Consider the following 21,118-nt stretch of genomic DNA (forward strand, 5'->3'; position numbering starts at 1 on the left):
CTCCAATGTCAGACTCAAAGACATCTGCAGTCTGAAGTTCAAATATCTATTTAATATTTACAAAGATATTTACAATTGCAGCCAAGTCCATCGCTCAAAGCCGGCATTCTTCGGCTTGGCTCTTCTCTCACAGTACAAGAGAAAAGAAACACATTCCTTAGTCCGAAGGAAGTTCCGACCTCCAAGGCCGGAAATCATGTCTCAGAGGTCACAGCAGGCTGTCAGTCAAACTGGCCTGCTGTTAACTGTTTCATTGCTGAAACACACACTTGCAAAACAGCAAAAACACTTGATTTACATTTCATATACACATAAACAAATCCAAGACACTTTTCATACCTTTCTTTTTGTCATGATAAGGTCGTTCTACGACCTGATATTACTTTCTTATCTCAAGTTGTGTCCCATTTTCAGGTAAATCAGGAGATTGTCCTACTCGCCCTTTTTGAAAATCCCATCTCACAGTTGGAAAGGTTTGCATTGATGTCAGGAGGGCTTTGGCCTTCTATGTAGATAGAACTGCATCATCCTGTTCTACAAATAGACTATTTCTCTGTTACAGGACTGATAATAAGGGTTACCCTCTTTCAGACCAACAATTCTCTAAGTGGATTGTGAAACTAATCCTTACCTGTTATGAACTCACGGGGCTTCCACCCTCTGAGTACATGCTCATGCCACCAGGGCCACAGCAGTCTCAGCAGTATTTTTGACAGGTGTCCCTTTAATGGACATATGCAGGGCTGTTACCTGGTCTACGCCATCTACCTTTATATCACATTATCGATTGGACTCTAGATCCATAGTGCAAAAACATTTTGGATGCTTGGTTTTACTATCCTTTATCCCATGATTGCTCTAATGTAAACATCTTATGTTTTCATTGTCATAGTGCTATGTTTTGGTCCCTCTACTAGACACAAATGTGTTCTATATATGGTATTTTCAATAATGACAATGGTATTTTGCTTGCATTCAGAGTTTTTTTAATTTTGTTTTAGTTTTTAAAATTTCTTTTTACTATTTTTATTGTCTATTTGTGAATTACTGAGTGAAAGTTTTCTTCTATTGTTGGTGGATTCTGTGTTGTTCCCTTGGGAGGAAAGACCTCTGGGGTGATATTTCCAGTTTCTGAAACTTGTTCAAAGGGCTGTACCTCCTATATGGAAGAAAAATAATGTTGATATTAGTTGACTTAGTTGAATTAGTTGGGTCAATTTCAAAACATTTTGCATCTCCCATCTTGCCTCATGAGAGCACAAAGAATCTAACAATATATATTAGGCTTGAGCGATCCATGAAAAAATTGATTCTAAACTCGCTTCAAAAGTAGGGGGCACTAGCGTTTCGTTTCTGATGTCATTTCTGAATTTTGTCTTCAAAAATTTTGAAATTTAACAAAAATTCATTAATTTCAAAAGTAATTCGTTAATGGAGGACGTGCATGCACAATGGCCAAAAACAGTACTGGGAGACTTTACAGGCCTCTCCCACCCTCCTTTTTTGAGCTATCTCCTTCAAACTTGGTATAGTGGTAGAACACATTTAACATTGCTAGCTCACCAAAATTCAGAACATTTCCCTTATCCTCTAATTTTTGGTGAATTTTCATAGCTTTTATAATAAACCATTTTTTAATAATTGCAGAAATCTGTTCCTGATTTGAAAGTCTTATTTCCTGTTTCATTGGGTTGTCTTTACTTTGAAAGTCATTGTTCTACTTCAGAAACTTTGTTGTTGTGGCTGAAACTTTGTTAAATAGGTGGACAGTGTCTCAGGAAACCATTATGTGCTCCATGTTCCTTGAACAAAGACAAAGTTCAGGCAGTGTCATAAATTTTGCCATGTTTCTATGACAGAACCAATTAGGAAATGACATTTATCACCCAGGAACAGAAATCATAGTACACCATCAAATCATTCCTGTCAGATGGCCATCAGCCTCTGAATAAGGAAATCAGTTCCTGGTTTGAAAGTGCTATTTCCTGTTTCATTGGCTTTTCTGGGGCTGAGAGTGTGTGACTTGCCCAAGTGCATGGCTGAGTGGGGAATCTAGCCACAATCGGAGTCCAACACTCAAACCTCTCCCTCCCTCCCTCTCTCTCTCCCTCCCTCTCTCTAAACTTCTCATACCTTCCAAGAATTCACATACCGTATGAAAGTTTGGGCAAGATGCTCAGAGGAGGGCAACTAAAATGATCTAGGGTCTGGAGAACAAGCCCTATGAGGAGCGGCTTAAAGAACTAGGCATGTTTAGCCTGCAAAAGAGAAGGCTGAGACATTACGTGATGGGTAGTCATAGGGAGGAGGGAGCAAGGTTGTTTTCTGCTGCCCTGCAGACTAGGACGCAATGGAACAATGGCTTCAAACTACAGGAAAGGAGATTTCACCTGAACATTAGGAAGAACTTCCTCACTGTGAGAACTGTTCGGCAGTGGAACTCTCTGCCCCAGACTGTGGTGGAGGCTCCTTCTTTGGAGGCTTTTAAGCAGAGGCTTAAAATCATCTGTTGGGGGTGCTTTGAATGAGATTTCCTGCTTCTTGGCAGAATGGGGTTGGACTGGATGGCCCATGAGGTCTCTTTTGAGACGACATTTTTTAAAACGCTAACAGAACGATGGCCATGCCTCTGCCTCCCTCCCTCTCCCGCTCTGATTGGCTTAGCGCAAGGCTTCTTGGAAATGGAGTTTTTTCTAGGCAATGGCTGCTTGCTTCATTTCCACTTAAATAAATGGTGAAAATTCAGAGGCTTCATTCTCCTGCTTTTTGAAAGCTATAGGGATGAAATTTGCCAGAATGGAAGCAAAAATTAACCACTCTTTGCCTATCAAGTTTCATAATGTTTGACCCATCCACTGATTTTTGGGGAATTTTGAAGCAACATTTTTTTAAAGTGCTAGCAGAACGATGGCCATGCCTCTTCCTCCCTCTTCCTTCCGCTCTGATTGGTTGAGAGGCATGCCAACATGGCTTCTCCTCTCAGAGGGGCTACAGCTACATCCGAAGACATCAGAAACAGATAAAAAAAGGTGCTTTTTGATTCAAATTCGTAATATTAGGCAGTGAGCAGATGTTTCAAAAATCACTTCAAAAGTGCTTTCGAACCGAATTTGAAACAAATTTAAGGGACTAATGAAAAATTTGCTCAACCCTAATATATATGTAAGAAAAAAAATCTCAAATACAAAAGCAGCAACAGCAGTCTAATCCTTTAAAAAATGAAACAGAAAACAAAATAAAACGTCAACATGTTATATACCTGCCTAAAAATGAAAATGCTTACCCATTTTCAGAAAATAATTCACAAAGAGTTGAGATTACCTTTAGATCATAGCTACAGCTTCATATATTTAGTCTGGAAATTAAAAGCAGATGTCTTCGAAACAAAGAGCTGTTATTCTAAAGGCAGAGAAGACATGTTTTCTGTTTTCCAAGCCTAGAAATAAAAGGCAGATTTTCCAAAGCAGCAGGTTATGGCTAAGCATTAGCATAAGTGTCTCACAAGAGAACCTATTTAAATTGGGACAAATTTCCTTACAACATTATGGGTTCTCCTTTGTTGGAGATATTTAAGCAGTGGTTCAATAATAGTCATACGTTACAGATGTAGCTGTAGCCTTCATTGTTGATATAACCTTTGGCAGAGAGTCAGTCTTGTTGACCTCCAAAGTATCTTTCAATTAAAAAATACTATATGGTATTTAAGCAATACAGGTTTTATCCCTAAGTTTCTGACTCTGACCAAAATATTTTCATCTTCAAAAAAAATTTAAGGTTCTGCAGGAGTGTTAGAATAAAGTGCCCAGAACAATTGGGATTGGCTGAAAGCTAAAAGTGCTGTCTACTCTCCCCAAACTTTGAGCCACTTCCAGTTGAGCTCAATGCATCCTACAGTGAGACCTGGCAGTGGAAAAACCCAGACTTTTTAAAGGTTCCCAACCCTATTCAGTTGTCTAAGATTGTGTTTGCTGATGAGAATGATGATGATGATGATTTCTACTACTAGATTTGGACCAGCATTTCCAACATTTTTACTATGATTGGCTGTTAGGTAAGTCAGGCAGAGGGATTGACCACTGTTGCTATTTCTTTTCTTCTTCTTTTTGTATGAATATGCTGTGAAGAAGAGTAAGTAAGTACAACCCCCCCCCATATCTGCAGGGGATATGTTCCAAGACTCCACACTAATACCTAAAACCACAGATAATAGAAAATCCAATATTCTGACGATAGATGAATAGAATAGCACTAGAGGACCTAGGGATGCCAACAAACTCTTCCATAGGAATTATTTTTTGGAGTGTGGATAAGTGAAACCATAGATGTTGAGTCCATGGATAACAGGACCATGCTATATTAAACTTGGTTCTTCTGCTATGAGCTATGGCAACTTTCTTGAGGTGGTTGCAATCATTACAGTAACTATATTAAGCAGATGAGTTTAACTGTCCTTTTTCTCTTTTCTTTTTCTTCCCTTTCCAGTTGACATGATTAACGGAGGATGTTGGAGCAGGAATTACAATGACCCACCTTGCTTCTATTTACACGGTGCCCATTTTTATCCAACAAAAAGAAAGAAAAGAAAGCAAAATCATTTCACAGACCTGCAGAAAGGAAATGCATAATGTAATTGAGAATACAATAAATGTTGCTGCCCGGACTAACATGCTGCATTCTTCACTCTAATTAGCTCCTTCGGAGCAGAGAAGATTGCTTTCAATAAGCTCAAGAAAATTGAGTTTGATTCACTGGAGACAATCTGGGTTCAGTGGTTAACCTCTCAGCCTTTAACAAGGAAATTTCTTAAGGATACATAATAGTAACAAGTGAACTTGTCAATACAAATTAAGGCCAATGTCAGGATGAGGCCTCATTTCAGATGGAAACAGGTCTCTGAGACAGAACTGTGGGAAAGAAAAAATGAAGGGCTATGGCAATATTAACACACACAAAAACCCAAATCACATTGTTAATTGGGTAGGATTGTAAGCAGCACTTAGAGCAACTCAAGCCTGCTCTTGGCAATATCATTAACAATCATTTTTTTACAGATGTGTGTTTACTACGAAAGTCTAACTTGGGGTGCGCCATTTTCCTGATATAAGGAGATTGCATTGGACTAGCCCACTGGATACACATGACTTTTAAAATACAATGATAGCTACTAATTTTACCCCCTTCAGCTAAACCTAGCAGAAATTGCATTGGCTCTCTATGATACAGGGGAGTGTCAGACAGGGGCGGTTCAACTGGTAGGCAAACTACACGGTTGCTGAAGGTGCAGTTGAGGCGGAGACTTTGAAAGCATGTGTGCCCTCTCCTCTTTTTCCGAGTAGGCACTTGACGTGGACACCTCTTTTGGGGGGCTGAAAAATCCGCCCTTTGAGGCGAGGCTCTGAAGCCAGCTGATCATGGAGAAAGAGGAGGACAAGCCGCGAGCTGCACAGGGGCCCCCAGGCAGGAAGGCCACTGTTCCTGCCAACCCTCCTACTCCTCCAGCTGGCCATGGAGGAGGAAAAAGAGGGAAAAGAAGAGAAACGGCAGAGGCAGAGGCGCGCGACACTGGCAAATAAAGCGGAGTGCCGCAGGGTTCCGTCCTGGGTCCGGTTCTCTTTAACATCTTTATTAACGACTTAGACGAAGGGTTAGAAGGTACGATCATCAAGTTTGCAGATGACACCAAACTGGGAGGGATAGCCAACACTCCAGAAGAAAGGAGCAGAATTCAAAACGATCTTAACAGACTAGAGAGATGGGCCGAAACTAACAAAATGAAGTTCAACAGGGATAAATGCAAAATACTTCACTTTGGCAGAAAGAATGGAATGCAAAGATACAGAATGGGGGACGCCTGGCTAGACAGCAGTACATGTGAAAAAGATCTTGGAGTCCTTGTGGACAACAAGTCAAACATGAGCCAGCAATGTGATGTGGCTGCTAAGAAAGCCAATGAGAAGCCTGCATCAATAGGGGTATAGCGTCTAGATTCAGGGAAGTCATGCTACCCCTTTATTCTGCCTTGGTCAGACCACACCTGGAATACTGTGTCCAATTCTGGGCACCACAGTTAAAGGGAGATGTTGACAAGCTGGAATGTGTCCAGAGGAGGGCAACTAAAATGATCAAAAGTCTGGAGAACAAGCCCTATGAGGAGCGGCTTAAAGAAATGGGCATGTTTAGCCTGCAGAAGAGAAGGCTAAGAGGAGACATTATAGCCACGTACAAATATGTATGGGGAAGCCATAGGGAGGAGGGAGCAAGCTTGTTTTCTGCTGCCCTGCAGACTAGGACGCGGAACAATGGCTTCAAACTATAGGAAAGGAGATTCCACCTGAACATCAGGAAGAACTTCCTCACTGTGAGAGCTGTTCGGCAGTGGAACTCTCTTCCCCGGACTATGGTGGAGGCTCCTTCTTTGGAGGCTTTTAAGCAGAGGCTGGATGGGCACCTGTCGGGGGTGCTTTGAATGAGATTTCCTGCTTCTTGGCAGGGGGTTGGACTGGATGGCCCATGAGGTCTCGTCCAACTCTATGATTCTATGCGTCTCCACTTTCCATCCCAGCCTTTCCCAGTTTCCAGCCCCCTTTCCCACCTCAATCTTTCCCCCTTCCCCAGTTGCCCCCTTCCCTCTCCAAGCTGTCCAACTTTTCCAGCTACCTTCTTTCCACCTAATTTTCTTTCTTTTTCAAACTCCCTTTCCCATTTCAAGTTTTTCTCATTTCCAGTCCTTCTTTCCCACCCCCTTCCCAAGTCAGTCTTTCCCATTTTTTTTCTTATTTAAATACACACAGCACTTTCCCCTTTCCCTGTAGTTAAAATAATCTATGGTGATTGTGGGATTATTATTGTGTTTGTTGTTGTTACATTTATTATTATTACATTTATTATTCTAATTACATTTATTACTATTTTCTATTATTATAATTGTATTCATGATTTTACTCATTATTATTGCATTATTATTTTTCTCTATTATTATTATTGTATATAGTATTTTACTCTTTACCACAGACCTCTATGCAAAGACCCTCCCTGATTGACTTTGCAGTTGCAAAGCCATTCAATGCTAATCAAGGTGGCCAATTGCAACATTCCCACTTGCCTCCAGCAGACAAGACTTGCCTCATTTCTGACATTTCCACGCCTCATTTGCTACAGACCTCTATGCAGAGACCCTCCCTGATTGACTTTAGAGCTGGAAGGCCATTCAGTGCTAATCAAGGTGGTCAATTGCAACATTCCCACTTGCCTCCAGCGGAGAAGACTTGCCTCATTTCCAACATTTCCACTTGCCTCATTTACTACAGACCTCTATGCAAAGACCCTCCCTGATTGACTTTAGATCTGCAAGGCCATTCAATGCTAATCAAAGTAGCCAATTGCAACATTCCCACTTGCATCCAACAGACAAGACTTGCCTCATTTCCGACATTTCCACTTGCCTCATTTACCACAGACCTCTATGCAGAGATCCTCCCTGATTGACTTTAGAGCTGCAAAGCCATTCAATGCTAATCAAGGTGGCCAATTGCAACATTCCCACTGATTGACAGACTCAACAAGCATGGGATTGAGTTCACTATTATTAGCAAACCCAATGTCTGAAAAACCTTCTGAAGAGATAGCAGGAAACCTGACCAGGAAACCTGTGTAGTACTTGTAGACCAAAAATAACAATAAAAACTTAAAATTGTTGCTAAATTTAATAAAATATTTGCATTCTAAAATGCAAGTTATTTTGCGTTAATTCTGTGTAATGTAACTATATGAACATAATGATATAAATAAACTTCTGGTTTGTAAGGTAACTCTTTTATCTATTCTATTCACCTCTACCTTCTACCTTTTATTTTTCAGTGATTGGTTTAGGGGGGAGCAAAAATACTGTTTGCTTACACTTGAAAAATACCTAGGGCCGGCCCTGGTGTCAGAACAACCTTCTGAACCTATAGCCCAGTGGTTCTCAATTTGTGGGTACCCAGGTGTTTTGACCTACAACTGCCAGAAATCCCAGCCAGTTTACCAGCTGTTAGGATTTCTGGGAGTTGAAGGCTAAAACATCTGGGGACCCACAGGTTGAGAACCACTGCTATAGCCCATCCAGTGATCTGGACAGAGCATCTCTTTCCTCTGTGAATTCACACACTCATCAGCAGGGCCACAGCCAGGAAAAATGGGGGGGGGGGGGTTGAAACTTTTTTTTAGCAAATCATGAAGAGTAGTTCCATTAAGCAAAATAATTTAAAAATCAGGCTCTATTGATAAACTTCAGTGGACATCCAAGACAGATAAACTTCAGTGGACACTCATGGAGATTTGGTTAATCAGTTAAAATTCATGAGTAAACTATGGGGTTTTTTTAACCTGAAAATTTTCAGGGAGGAGGGGGTTTGAACCCCTAATCCCCCCCCCTTCGCTACAGCTCTGCTCATCAGTAATGTACAATCACAACACAGAAAAGAGTCTTCCACATCACTGTGTGAAGAACCACCAATACGATCATAACATTCCACCCAAGATAGATTGTGGTTTTTGTGCATAATGATATGGGATTTTGTGGGTAAGGATTTTTTTTAAATTATGTATGTTGTTTATATCCCAATTTCCTCTCTGTGTGTAACCCAAAGCAGCTGTTGTAGTGATGGGACAGTGGCAGTGAAGGCTGTCATCCTGCAAAACCCAATGCTTGCCATCTCACACAGTTTAATGCTTGCTCATGTATGCCCTTTCCATCCTTTGAATCTGGAAAAATCAGTCTAAAAATAAAAGCATCCTCTTCCACTTCCTCTTGAAGAGATTAAAAATGCCTCTCCTTTTTCAGAGAACATTTGTTGTGTTTTCCCTTCTGCCGTATTAAGAGACAAAAAGGAGCTATAACCGTTCCAGCCCATGGAGAAGATGAGAAACTTTGGATTGCAACTCTTAACAGTCTGTTTTCAAAATGCTTGCCACATGCAGTGAGGTAGATTTTAGCATCTTACAATTAACCTGAATAAAGATATCTTCCCTCTGGCAGAATCAGAAGAGGGAGGAGACGGAAGAAAGAGATGAAAAAGAAGTAGAGGGTTATAAAAAAAAACCACCTAAAGACTAAAGGACCTGTTCATGTCATGGAGCCAAATATTTGGAGAAGTGCTTTTAAGGAAGATCGATGCCTATAATGAGAAAAGGGTTTAAAAACCAGCAAAGCAATAATGCACATATTAGCTTTTTGATTGAACATGTTGATATCTCCCGCTAAACAATTACACCATTCATCCTGTAACAAACATAATGACACTGATAGACTCGCATGGGAGGGTTGAGTCAATCAATCCCAAGCGTTTACGCAGGTAGACACTAACACTCACCAAGCCCTGCTTCTTTGCTGCTCTTTTATTCGCTTTTGGCACATGCCATTCAGAGGCAAACTTTGTGGAAATGTTGCCCTTTTGCTCCTCTACCCTCCAACTCTCCAAAGCCTAATTGACTCCTCTAAATAATATATTATCAGATTAATGATTCGTTCTTCTAGCCTGGAGAGTTTCTGAATATGTTTTTGAGATATGCATAAATTTTCATCCAATAATCCTACTGGGAATTTTTTTTTAATAAGACATGACATTTCAGGAAAAAAATAAAGCAAGGGACAGGGTGTCTCCTTTTCTGATTATGGGCATGGTATTCAGACTTTGGCTCTTAATATAAGATACTGAATGCTAGCTGCCAAATTTGTGTCTTTAACATTTGACTGTGCACTGCAATATGGTTTTAATATTCATTGGAGAACTTCAATACAGTCTGACAGAACAGAGTACACTGCTATTATTACAAAATGCTTTCTGAGCCTTAAGGGAACTTGATACCACATTGATTAAAGCCATCCAGAATGAATGAAAGGTATTCACAAGGTTCCAGGAGGAAGGTGTGTGTGTTTTGGGCTTGTTATTTTTGCATGGCAGCTTTATAGTCAAAATAAACTTACAATCTTTATTCATCCTTGTAACATCCTCACCAAATTAATTACAGTGTTTCCATTTCACAGAAATGGAACCACATCTAAGAACTAGTGACTTACTCCTGGCTTCTATATACTCATTTCTTTGCCTGGTAAATGTATACATCACATCTTCTCTCTAATGAATGCCCAGGGTAATATAAAGTAAACATATCATTTTGTCATAATCAACAAGAAATGAAGGTGCAAACATGGACAACAAAAGTTGGAGGTACCCTTCAAATTCAAACTGAAGAGCAACATCAAACATTACATAGAATTTATTTATTATTTATTACAATTTATCACAACATTTCTATCCCGCCCTTCTCACCCCCTAGGGGGGACTCAGGGAGGCCCAGTGGAATTCACAGCCCAGTGGTACTGTCCCTACTACCCTTTAAGGTAAAACAAGGAAAAAGTTAAAGAAAATAGTTCAGATGCTGCTACTAAAAAGGACATGTTTGAAATAAGGGCTATTTTAGGCTGCAGCCAATTGCTACCAGAAAGCCTAACACGTTCAGCCACTTCAGCAGCTTTCCTGCCCCTCCATGGCAGCCCCCTGAACCTCCAGCCCCTATCAGGGCTATCCATAACTTTTCTCTACTACACCCTTCATAGGTCAATCCAGCATGGCCACCAAGCCCAGCTCTGCATTTGGCTCTTGCTAGCCTTGGGGCTGCCTCCTCCATTGTGCCACTCTTCACCTATGACATCTGACTCACTGAGGTGCAGGCCAGCATTAAAGGTAAATCAGAGGCAGAGCGTCCAGATCATGGGTGGAGCAGAAAGGATTCCAGGTGTGCAGCATGCTGGGAGTCCAACATGGGCAAGTGCCAATGGGCAGACTGCCATTTTGACCATGTATGCAAGTACTGCATACAAAGACCGCATGCAGTAAGCAGCCAGATGTTCTGCAGCCCTTTCGAGCAGGCCAGGCTAATCACCAGCCTGGTTCCAAGATGGAAGTTGCCAACAGAGGGTCTGGTATGTGAGCCCCCAGCAGGCCTTCCTTCCCTCGCCCTCACCCTGGTTAGGCTACCCCCCATGCTACCTTGGCTCAAGGCTTATCCTGACAACACAGCAGATAACTTTCTGAGGGAGAGCTTCACTTCTTGTTTTTGCATCCTGTGAAGGGACCGCACATAGCCTTTACCTCAGGAAACATAAAAACAGCCATGCAGATGCCCAAGGTCCTCAAATGTAAGATCACCAAAGAGTTAGTGGCAGAGAGAATTGCTGGGCCATTCCAGGCCCCAACCATCAGTGTCTCTCCTGCAGGTAGTCCTGGGGGTAGTCCAGGTCCGTAACGCACTAGCTGGGCAACGCTCTTTTTGTGGGTAGGCAGGGCAGGGAGGATTGCTCTCACCTGCTTAATACTTTCATGTTCATGGCCAGGGTGTTTGACATCCTGTTAGCACAGGAAAAAATGGAAGACCCCTCCATCTCCATTGTCTTCCTGGGAATCCTGCTGGACTCAGTGCGGGGGGTGTACTTCCTCCCAACAGAAAAACTCACTTCGCTACAAACATGGATTGACAGAGCAGCCACCAAGAAAACTGTGATTTTTTTAAAAAAAACTCCAGGCCCTCTTGGGCCATTTCAATTTTGCTCCAAAGTGGTGTCTCCAGGTAGGCCCTTCTGCGGTCACCTAGCTCAGGATACAGCCAGGGTGCATGCCCCATATCACCAGATTCGGGTAACAAAGGGAATGCAGAAGGATCTCAAAGGTTCAATGGGTTTCCTTGTGGAAGGTGAAATAGGAGCCTGGGAGTGAGTTACAAATCCACTCAGATGCAGCTGGGAGCATTGGTTTTGGTGTCTTCTTTCAGGGCCACTGCTGCAAAAGGACAGCCTGTAACATGGCCTAACATTTTTGGAATTCTTCCCCATCCTTGTGGCAGTTATCATTTGGACCAACATGTTCATCAGGGACAAGAGAGTGCAGGAGAGAAGGAAAGAACCATCTTTAAAGGAGGTTGGAGTATAACGCAGGATCTCTACCCATATGTAAAGGCTAGCACTAGTCTCATGATGGACCTTGTTGAGAGGGAGTGGCTGCCAGGCAGCCGAGGAGCCCCTATAGAAGTACAGTAGAGTCTCACTTATCCAACACTCACTTATCCAATGTTCTGGATTATCCAACGCATTTTTGTAGTCAATATTTTCAATATATCATGATATTTTGGTGCTAAATTCGTAAATACAGTAATTACTACATAGCATTACTGCGTATTGAACTACTTTTTCTGTCGAATTTGTTGTATAACATGATGCTTTGGTGCTTAAGTTGTAAAATCATAACCTAATTTGATGTTTAATAGGCTTTTCCTTAATGTCTCCGTATTATCCAACATATTCGCTTATCCAACATTCTGTCAGCCTGTTTACGTTGGATAAGCGAGACTCTACTGTAATACAGGGGAGGGGGAGATATGGGAAAGTTAATAAGTTAATTTGGCCTAGGGATAGAAAGAGAGTTCTTGTAGATCTAAAACGGCCTCCTGACATGGTAAATTTGGATGCCCAGGCTGGCGGTTCCTTTGGATTAAAGGTGGTGCTACTGAACACCAGGTCTGTCAAAGGGAAAGCAACAATCATCCAGGACCTTATCCTGGATGAGCAGGCAGACCTAGTGTGCATAATGGAGACCTGGTTGGACAAGGCTGGGGGGGGGGGGTGAATCTCACCCAGCTTTGTCCACCAGGTTATACCGTGCAGCATCAACCAAGATCCAGAGGATGGGGAGGTGGTGTCACTGTAGTCTACAAGGATTCCATCCCCCTGACTAGGTGCCCCATCCCACAGTCAACCTTGTTCGAATGTGTCCATCTGAGAGTGGGTGACCAGGACAGACTAGGGATTCTGTTAGTTTACCAACCACCCTGCTACACTACAGTCTCCCTGCCTGAGCTAGCAGGGGTGGTCTCGAGCCTGGCGTTGGAGTCTCAGCGGCTTATGGTGCTGGAGGACTTCAATGTCCATGCTGAGACCATCCTTTCCGGCATGGCTCAGGACTTCATGGCCACCATGGCAACCATGGGGCTGTCCCAGATAGTATCTGGTCTCACCCACAGAGGCATACACTTGACTTGGTTTTCTGTTAGGGATGGGAGAAGGTGGTGGGGTGGAGGAGCTTACCATCGCTCCTTTGCCATGAACTGATCATCACCTGATCAGGTTTAGACTTACGGCACCCCCTAACCTCCACAGGGATGGAGGACCTATTAAAATGGTCCGCCCCAGGAGGCTTATGGATCTGGATGGATTCCTGACGGCTCTTGGGGAGTTTCCCGCCTCCTCAGCTGGTGATTCTGTCGATGCTCTGTTCGCCCTCTGGAATAAGGAGGTGACTAGGGCAATAGTCACGATCGCTCCAGAATGCCCCCTCTCGAGTACGAGAGTTAAACCATCTCCTTGGTTCACCGAGGAGCTGGCAGCGATGAAGAGAAAGAAGAGGGGACTAGAGTGTGTGTGGCATTCAAAGCCGAGCGAGTCAAACCAAACACAGCTATGTTCCTATCTTAGGGCAAAAACTGCAAAAACTCTTTCTTTGCAGCTAATATTGCATCCGCAAAGAACCGTCCGGCAGAGCTGTTCCGAGTTGTCAGAGGTTTGTTATATCCCGTCCCTCAAGATGGGATCCCTGACAACTTGGCAGCCCGCTGTGAAGCATTTGCTCGGTTCTTTGCGGACAAAGTCACTTTGATCCGTTCTGGCTTTGACACCATGTAGCAAGAGCACCTGCTTGTCCCATTTTGATGGATTCCTTTAAATTGGTTCAGCCTGAGGATGTGGACAAGGTGCTTGGAGAGGTGAGGGCTACCACATGCATCCTAGACCCCTGCCCATCCTGGCTGGTGAGAGAAGCCAGAGGGGGATTGGCTGAGTGGGTGAAGGTGGTGGTGAATGCCTCCCTTCAGGAAGGCATTGTTCCAGCGAGCCTTAAATTGGCTGTGATCAAACCACTGTTGAAAAAGCCATCACTGGACCTCACTCAGTTGGATAACTATTTCCAAACTCCCCTTTTTGGGCAAGGTCGTGGAACGTGTGGTGGCCACACAACTCCAGGCATTCTTGGTTGACACTGATTTTCTAGATCTGGCGCAGTCTGGCTTCAGGCCGGGGCATGGTATCGAGACAGCCTTGGTAGCCCTAGTTGATGATCTACGCCGGGAACTGGACAGGGTGTGTGTGTCCCTGCTGGTTCTGCTAGACCTCTCAGCAGCCTTCGATACCGTTGACCACGGTATACTTCTGGGACGCCTTGCCAGAATGGGGCTTGGAGGTACTGTTTTACAATGGCTCCGGTCCTTTCTGGAGGGTCGTTCCCAGATGGTGTCTTTGGGGGACACCTGCTCGGCCCCACAACCATTGACTCGTGAGGTCCCACAGGGTTCAGCACTTTCCCCCATGTTATTTAACATCTACATGAAGCCGCTGGGTGAGATCATCCAGAGTTTCGGGGTGTGGTGACATCTGTACACAGATGATGTCCAGCTCTGTCACTCCTTCCCACCTGTCACTAAGGAGGCTGTCCAGGTCCTGAACCGCTGTGTCAGCCACAGTGTCGGACTGGATGAGGGTGAACAAATTAAAATTGAATCCAAACAAGACAGATGTCCTCCTGGTCAGTCATAAGGCCTGTGTTGGACGGGGTTGCACTCCCCCTGAAGACACAGGTTCGCAGTCTGGGTGTTCTCCTGGACTCATAATTGAGCCTGGAGCCACAGGTCTCAGTGGTGGCCAGGGGAGCATTTGCACAACTAAGACTTGTGCACCTGCTGCACCCATTCCTTGGGAAGTCTAACTTGGCCACGTTGGTCCATGCTCTGGTTACATCCCATTTGGATTACTGCAATGCACTCTACGCCTTTGAAGACGGCCCAGAAGCTCCAATTAGTACAACGGGAGGCAGCCAGATTGTTAACTGGGGCAACATACAGGGAGCATACTACTCCACTAGCACCACTGGCTACCAATATGCTACCAATCCCAATTCAAAGTGCTGGTTTTGACCTACAAAGCCCTAAACGGTTCTGGTCCAACTTACCTGTCCAAACGTATCTCCTCCTATGAACCATCAAGAACGCTAATATCGTCGGGAGAGGCTCTGCTCTCGGTCCCACCTGCCTCTCAGGTGCGGCTGGTGGGAACGAGGGACAGGGCCTTTTCAGTGGTGGCTCCTCGGCTGTGGAACGCCCTCCCCAGTAACATCCGGCAGGCCCCGACCCTTCTGGGCTTCAGGAAGAACGTAAAGACATGGCTTTGTACGCAAGCATTTAATGAGTAAGCAAATATTGACACGGTCTGAATTAAGGTCTATGTACAAGGTTCTTGGAAGAATGGAATTAAGTAATGTATATGTTTTAATGTATTTTTTACCAATTACTGTTAATGGTTTTAAATGTGTTGTTAATTTTATTGATTTTTTGACATTGAATCTTGCCGGGTGTTGTAAGCCGCCTTGAGTCCCCTCGGGTGAGAAAGGCGGGTTAAAAATGTTGTAAATAAAATAAATAAAATACGTTTTGGTGTGATAGAGTCATGAGACTAGTCAGGCAGTTTGTGTTAACATGCTTGGAAGCTAACATCACTTTCTCTATGCAGTATATTCCAGGCCTGAGCAACACATGACGTAAGTATAAAACACTCCCTAACATCTTATTTTGGCACCTGAGAGAGAAAATTCCATAGATACATCTCCCTCTTCAAAATTACAAAAGCAAAAATATATATAATAACTAACAATTTGCCCTCCTTCTATGTTACACAAGAAGAGAAGCTGCAAGAGAACCACTGCATTATCTCCAATCTTTCCAGAACAAAGAGCAACGAGCACACATGTCATATGTATTATGGGGTGCTGCTGACTTCCATGTGAGTGGGATGGTGAATCACACTACCAGATTTTAATGTGAATCCTAAAGGCACTCTCCAAGGTGCTGAAGCCATTTGTCAGGAGTATGGATAGATTCAGCACTTTAGATAGCTCTTTAAGGTTAAGACTGAAAGCTGGGAGCCACCAGTGGCCACTGCAGCTGGACTTATACCAAGTCATATTTCAAACTCTCTTTATACAAATAAAAGATACTCTGGGAAATTATCATACCATGGACTACACTACATAATATTTTCCATTATTCTGTCTATCCCGAGTTTTGCATTATTAAGCAAGTCTTGATTTTGCTGGCCTTATGCAAAATTATAGCAGTTTGATTCTACTTCAATTGTCATGGCAACATTATGGGAAAGATTATGATTTTGTTGTTTCTTATTTGTTGTTCTTGCTATATAGGAATTTGGGCATCTTTTGCTCTATATGTTTCCTAATTCACTCACCTTTTAATGATTTCTTCTGAATTTGATGCTCAGTTTGATGCATTTTCCCTTTGACAAAAATATGTTCCTACATATTTTTGAAAAATATCTTTTCCATGTTTAATTTATTCACCTATAATTCAGAAAAGAGGTGAAAAAATATTTATGCACATAGTTTATTCATATTTGTTAATAAACCAAATCACATACTCTCATTAAGAGTCTCGTAGGACAGAAATTGGATACATTTCTCTAAAAAACCGTTATTACACATTTCTTTTCATCCCTCTGCACAGTGCCATCATCGGGTTCTATCAATTGTCACAGAGGATCAAGAAAATATTCCTCCATTCCTAGGTTCATCTCCTGTAACGTCCACTTGGTATCATAAAAATAAAAATCTCTGAGCAAACTTTCCTCAAAGAGAGGAGAAGGTGCACACAGGTACCATATATTAAGAAGGTATTAAAGCTCACTTGAGGTTTCAGGATTTATTGAATGGAAAAGTAAATATTGAAAAAGATTACAAAAGATTAAAGAGAGGTTATCAGGTCAGTGTTGATTCAATGAGAATCCATAAGACTCAATGTGCAGGAAAAAGGCAGAGAAAGGAGAAGCTGCATTAGCCTGCTATGAGACATAGGCCCATCAACACTGACTATTTAATGCAGTTTCAAATCGGTATTGAAGAAAGTGTTTTTGCTATGCAGATGATTACATAGGAAATCTTTGAACTATTTTGAGGTCCAGATAGTAGTTGATCATTATTACACCAACCACAGAGCAGTGGTACACATTAATGACTTTCTTTATACGCTTTTGTGGGAGTTTATTGTTGATTCCATAGCATTCAGCTACAGTAGTTAAAGTGGTTCCAAACGACATTAATTACAGATATACCCTATGTTAAACCATACTGTCTGCAAACCTATGTATACTTATTTGGGAGTAAGCTTCACTGAATTCAGTGCAACTTGCTTCTAAGTAAACATGTATAAGATTATACTATATGATGACAATACTATATCTTTTAACCTGGAAGTCAGTGCCCAATATTTTTGTAGTAAAGGTCAGGAAGCAGGTATAGGATTGCATTGGAGGTGGAGAGAGATAAAAGTTACTCTAACGACACCACTGCAAATTCTCCCAGATGGACCACTTCTATCCAGCTCCCATGTGGTCCCTATTGTGTACAATTGAACTGCATAACACATAACAGCTGTTACATCTACCTCTACTAATTCTTACATTCCCAAAGCACTCTCCTAGATCATTTGCAAAGATCTATCCCAGTCTACAGTGTAAAAGTGACCTGTGTTAACACACAACAGCTGTCAAACATATCCACCTCATTTCTTGCATTCTTTCTGTTAGAGAGAATGGCCTTCTCTCCTCTTTCACTAAATTCAGCTAATTTATTTTGAATTGCAAGTGAATTGTACTGGTCCTCAACAGGGATGGTGGTACACCCGTGGAAGTTGCCCTATTGAAATGGAAACCCCTATTGCCTCCCTGCTCTGTTCTTGATGTTCTGATGCCAGTAACAGTGAAATGATGACCATTATGACCATGATTTCAGCATGAGGATCTTTACTTCCAGTTTTGCCTCACCCACCTTCTACCCTGGATTTCTCTGTGCCTTCATCTAGGTTTCTCCATGGCCCATTCCTACACTACTTTCAGATAAGTAAACAGCCTTCCTGGCCGATCATTATGTTCTTCTTGACTGGAAGAATTCAAACATTGACCAGGAAGGCTGCATTAGAAGATTATAAGCATTATAGCAACAGAATATCTGGTTATAGTCTGATGCACGCTTTTTAATAAGCACTGTGTTCTAAGCTAGAGCTTGAAAAGCTAATGTTTTGACCTGTACCCACACAATCAACCAGCTAGCATGTCTGAAGTACAGTAGAGTCTCACTTATCCAACACTCACTTATTTATTTATTTATTTATTTATTTATTACATCATTTCTACCCCGCCCTTCTCACCCATCAGGGGACTCAGGGCGGCTTACAATATACATCACAAACACAGTTTACATCAAATTAAAAGTCATCCAAGATTAAAAATTACAATAAAAATTAAAATATAAATTAAAAACAGCATAATTATACATCATAATTATACATCTTATCCAACGTTCTGGATTATCCAACGCATTTTTGTAGTCAATGTTTTCAATATATCATGATATTTTGGTGCTAAATTCGTAAATACAGTAATTACTACATAGCATTACTGTGTATTGAACTACTTTTTCTGTCAAATTTGTTGTATAACATGATGTTTTGGTGCTTAATTTGTAAAATCATAACCTAATTTAATGTTTACTAGACTTTTCCTTAATGTCTCCTTATTATCCAACATATTTGCTTATCCAACGTTCTACCGGCCCGTTTACGTTGGATAAGTGAGACTCTACTGTATTAATAAAAGCCTACATGTTTTAAATTCCATTCCAATGTGTTTTTGTATCATAGAAAAACCTTTTGCAAGATTTTTCAGAATTCTCTATTCCTACAGGAGCCCAGGCATCTCTTCAGATTGACTTCTACGGTTCTCCTCCACGTTCTTCTCCTTTAAAATGCTAACTACTAGCAGGATGCTTTGGTTGTAGTGCCATACCTTTGGAATCCATATCAAGGGGCTTTTCTGGTGTATTTGCAACAAAAAAACACTACCATATTACCTTTATTGCCTATGTAAAAGAAGAAATTGGGGACCTCATTAGATGGAGTGGGAGGAAAGCGGGGGAAAGCAGAAGGAACTGCCTTTACCTGTTCCCTCTGGTCTTTGGGGAAGGGCCAGCCATCCCACAAGCTTACTGCACTTTTCCCTGTTTTCTCCCTGCTTTACAACATCTTTCTCTATCAGGAGTTGATTGACACTCAACTCCTGATAGAGGTCTTCAGGCTCTATTTCCATGCACTTACAACATGGAGCCCCATGAATTCCCACCAGAAGTGCCTTCATGTCATGTTATGTTCTCCATGAGACACCCATGGGTTTCCTAAGCCCATGGAAACTGAGCCTAGCAGCCAACTGACGAGGTCCTCGATCTCATCATGTATTTAAAGGAGGGTGGTATTTCACAACTTTGCTCTGCTGCAATTTCTTTTTACTTTTCAAAAGCTACTCTGGTGACTTTGACTGAAGAACAATAAATGAATGTCACAACTGTATTTATTTATTTATTTATTTACTTTTATTTATTAATTTTATATTCCATCTTTCTCTCAGGCAACTTCCAAACATTATGTGGAAACATTTTTCACATAATTTGAAACATAAACATTTTAAAATCAATTGAACCATTGAAAAGTTTAAATCTTAATAAAACATGCCCAGTAACCTTAAAAGCTTACCTTAAATAGCCTTCATCTGCCAGTGAAAGCAGGGAAGAAGGCAAAGCTAGCCTCACATGGAAGGGAGTTCTAAAAAGTGGGAAAAGCCACAAAGAAGGCTTGCTTTCAAATCCTAACCAGTCAAGCCTACTATGGTGGTGGGACCATGAGAAAAACTTTCCCTGAAGATTTTAGAGCCCTGGCAGGTTCATATCAGGAGATATAGTCTTTCCCAAAGTAAAAGGAAAGAAGCAAGGCTCAGTGATGTTGATGTTCTTGTAAATATGACCACTCAGTCTTACTTTATGTTCCCAGATAAAACAAGTGTTGAATTGACAGAAACGTACAATACATTTCACATTGCAACACAGGCAATTAGAACTGGGATAGATGTTTAAGGGCTTCACTAACCTCATGTCATCCACATTAAACTCAATCCATGTGGCATCCTCTGTTCTGATTGTCAGCTCACAGATTCCTGTCTTCTTGTACTGTTTCCTCAAGCTTCATTCCAAGATGATGCACATGTCACTTCAAAGCAAACCATGTCAGCTTGTGTTGTGTTATGTTATATGACACTCTGTGATCTTATGTAACTGAACACAGTGCATTCTGTCATTTTCCCAAACAGGATTAAAGAGAGATTTTTAAAAATAATAAAACAGACTGTTAACACTTTATACAAAGAGATCTCTATACTGTTATACCTTCCAAGAGGAAACACAGAAACATAGTGACTGAGCAAAAAAATGTCCCAAGGTTAGTTTGGTGTAGTTGGGAACTTGATTGGTCTCAAACTGGAGTTTGAGACCAATCCACAATTTCATTTAGTTGTGTCTAACAAAATACGTCCACCAGCATAACTCTATGATATGCTTCCTCTGGAGGTTGTTCTCTCAATAGAGTTTGCATATCCACATACAATTCAGGATGCATCCTCCATGGATATAAAAGTAATACTGTAGAATGTAATTAGAGATTTATAATAAATAGTGTTATTTATTGAGTTCCAGAAGTCTTTTAAACCAGCTCCACTTTGGAAAGAATGGAACAACAGAATGGACCAAAATTTTGGAGTTTTCAGTCAATCTGGATGCATCCTACGCTATATGAGAGGAAATGAGAATACTGTCTTATCACAAAAATTAGAAGTAACTCATGATTTGCAACTGGTTGCTTCTAGGCTCCAATCACATGCTGCCTTTAAGTTTTAGAAGCAGCATGCCTGTCAATAACAGTTTCTAGGGAATAACAGTAGGAAAATGCAATTGAATGTGGGTTTCCCAGACATGTGTAATTGGCCACAATGAGGCGGAAGAATACTCTGTGTGCATCTACACCAGTGGTTTTCAACCTGTGGGTCCCCAGGTGTTTTGGCCTACAATTCCCAGAAATTCCAGCCAGTTTACCAGCTGTTAGGATTTCTGGGAGTTGAAGGACCCACAGATTGAGAAGCACTGATCTGCACTGT

General features: G+C 41.8%; 1 long non-coding RNA gene across 1 annotated transcript; it reads right to left on the minus strand.

The window, feature by feature from the left end:
- Positions 1-555: 555 nt before the first annotated feature.
- On the minus strand, positions 556-20,222 carry LOC134292649 (uncharacterized). Its single transcript, XR_009999906.1, has 4 exons — positions 20,059-20,222; positions 16,319-16,430; positions 3,322-3,436; positions 556-1,159 (listed from the first exon to the last, which is right to left on the minus strand). It is a non-coding gene; the product is annotated as an uncharacterized LOC134292649 (long non-coding RNA).
- Between the last annotated feature and the right edge of the window lie 896 nt (positions 20,223-21,118).

This window comes from Anolis carolinensis, chromosome 6 (assembly GCF_035594765.1).
Source record: "Anolis carolinensis isolate JA03-04 chromosome 6, rAnoCar3.1.pri, whole genome shotgun sequence".
NCBI lineage: Eukaryota > Metazoa > Chordata > Lepidosauria > Squamata > Dactyloidae > Anolis > Anolis carolinensis.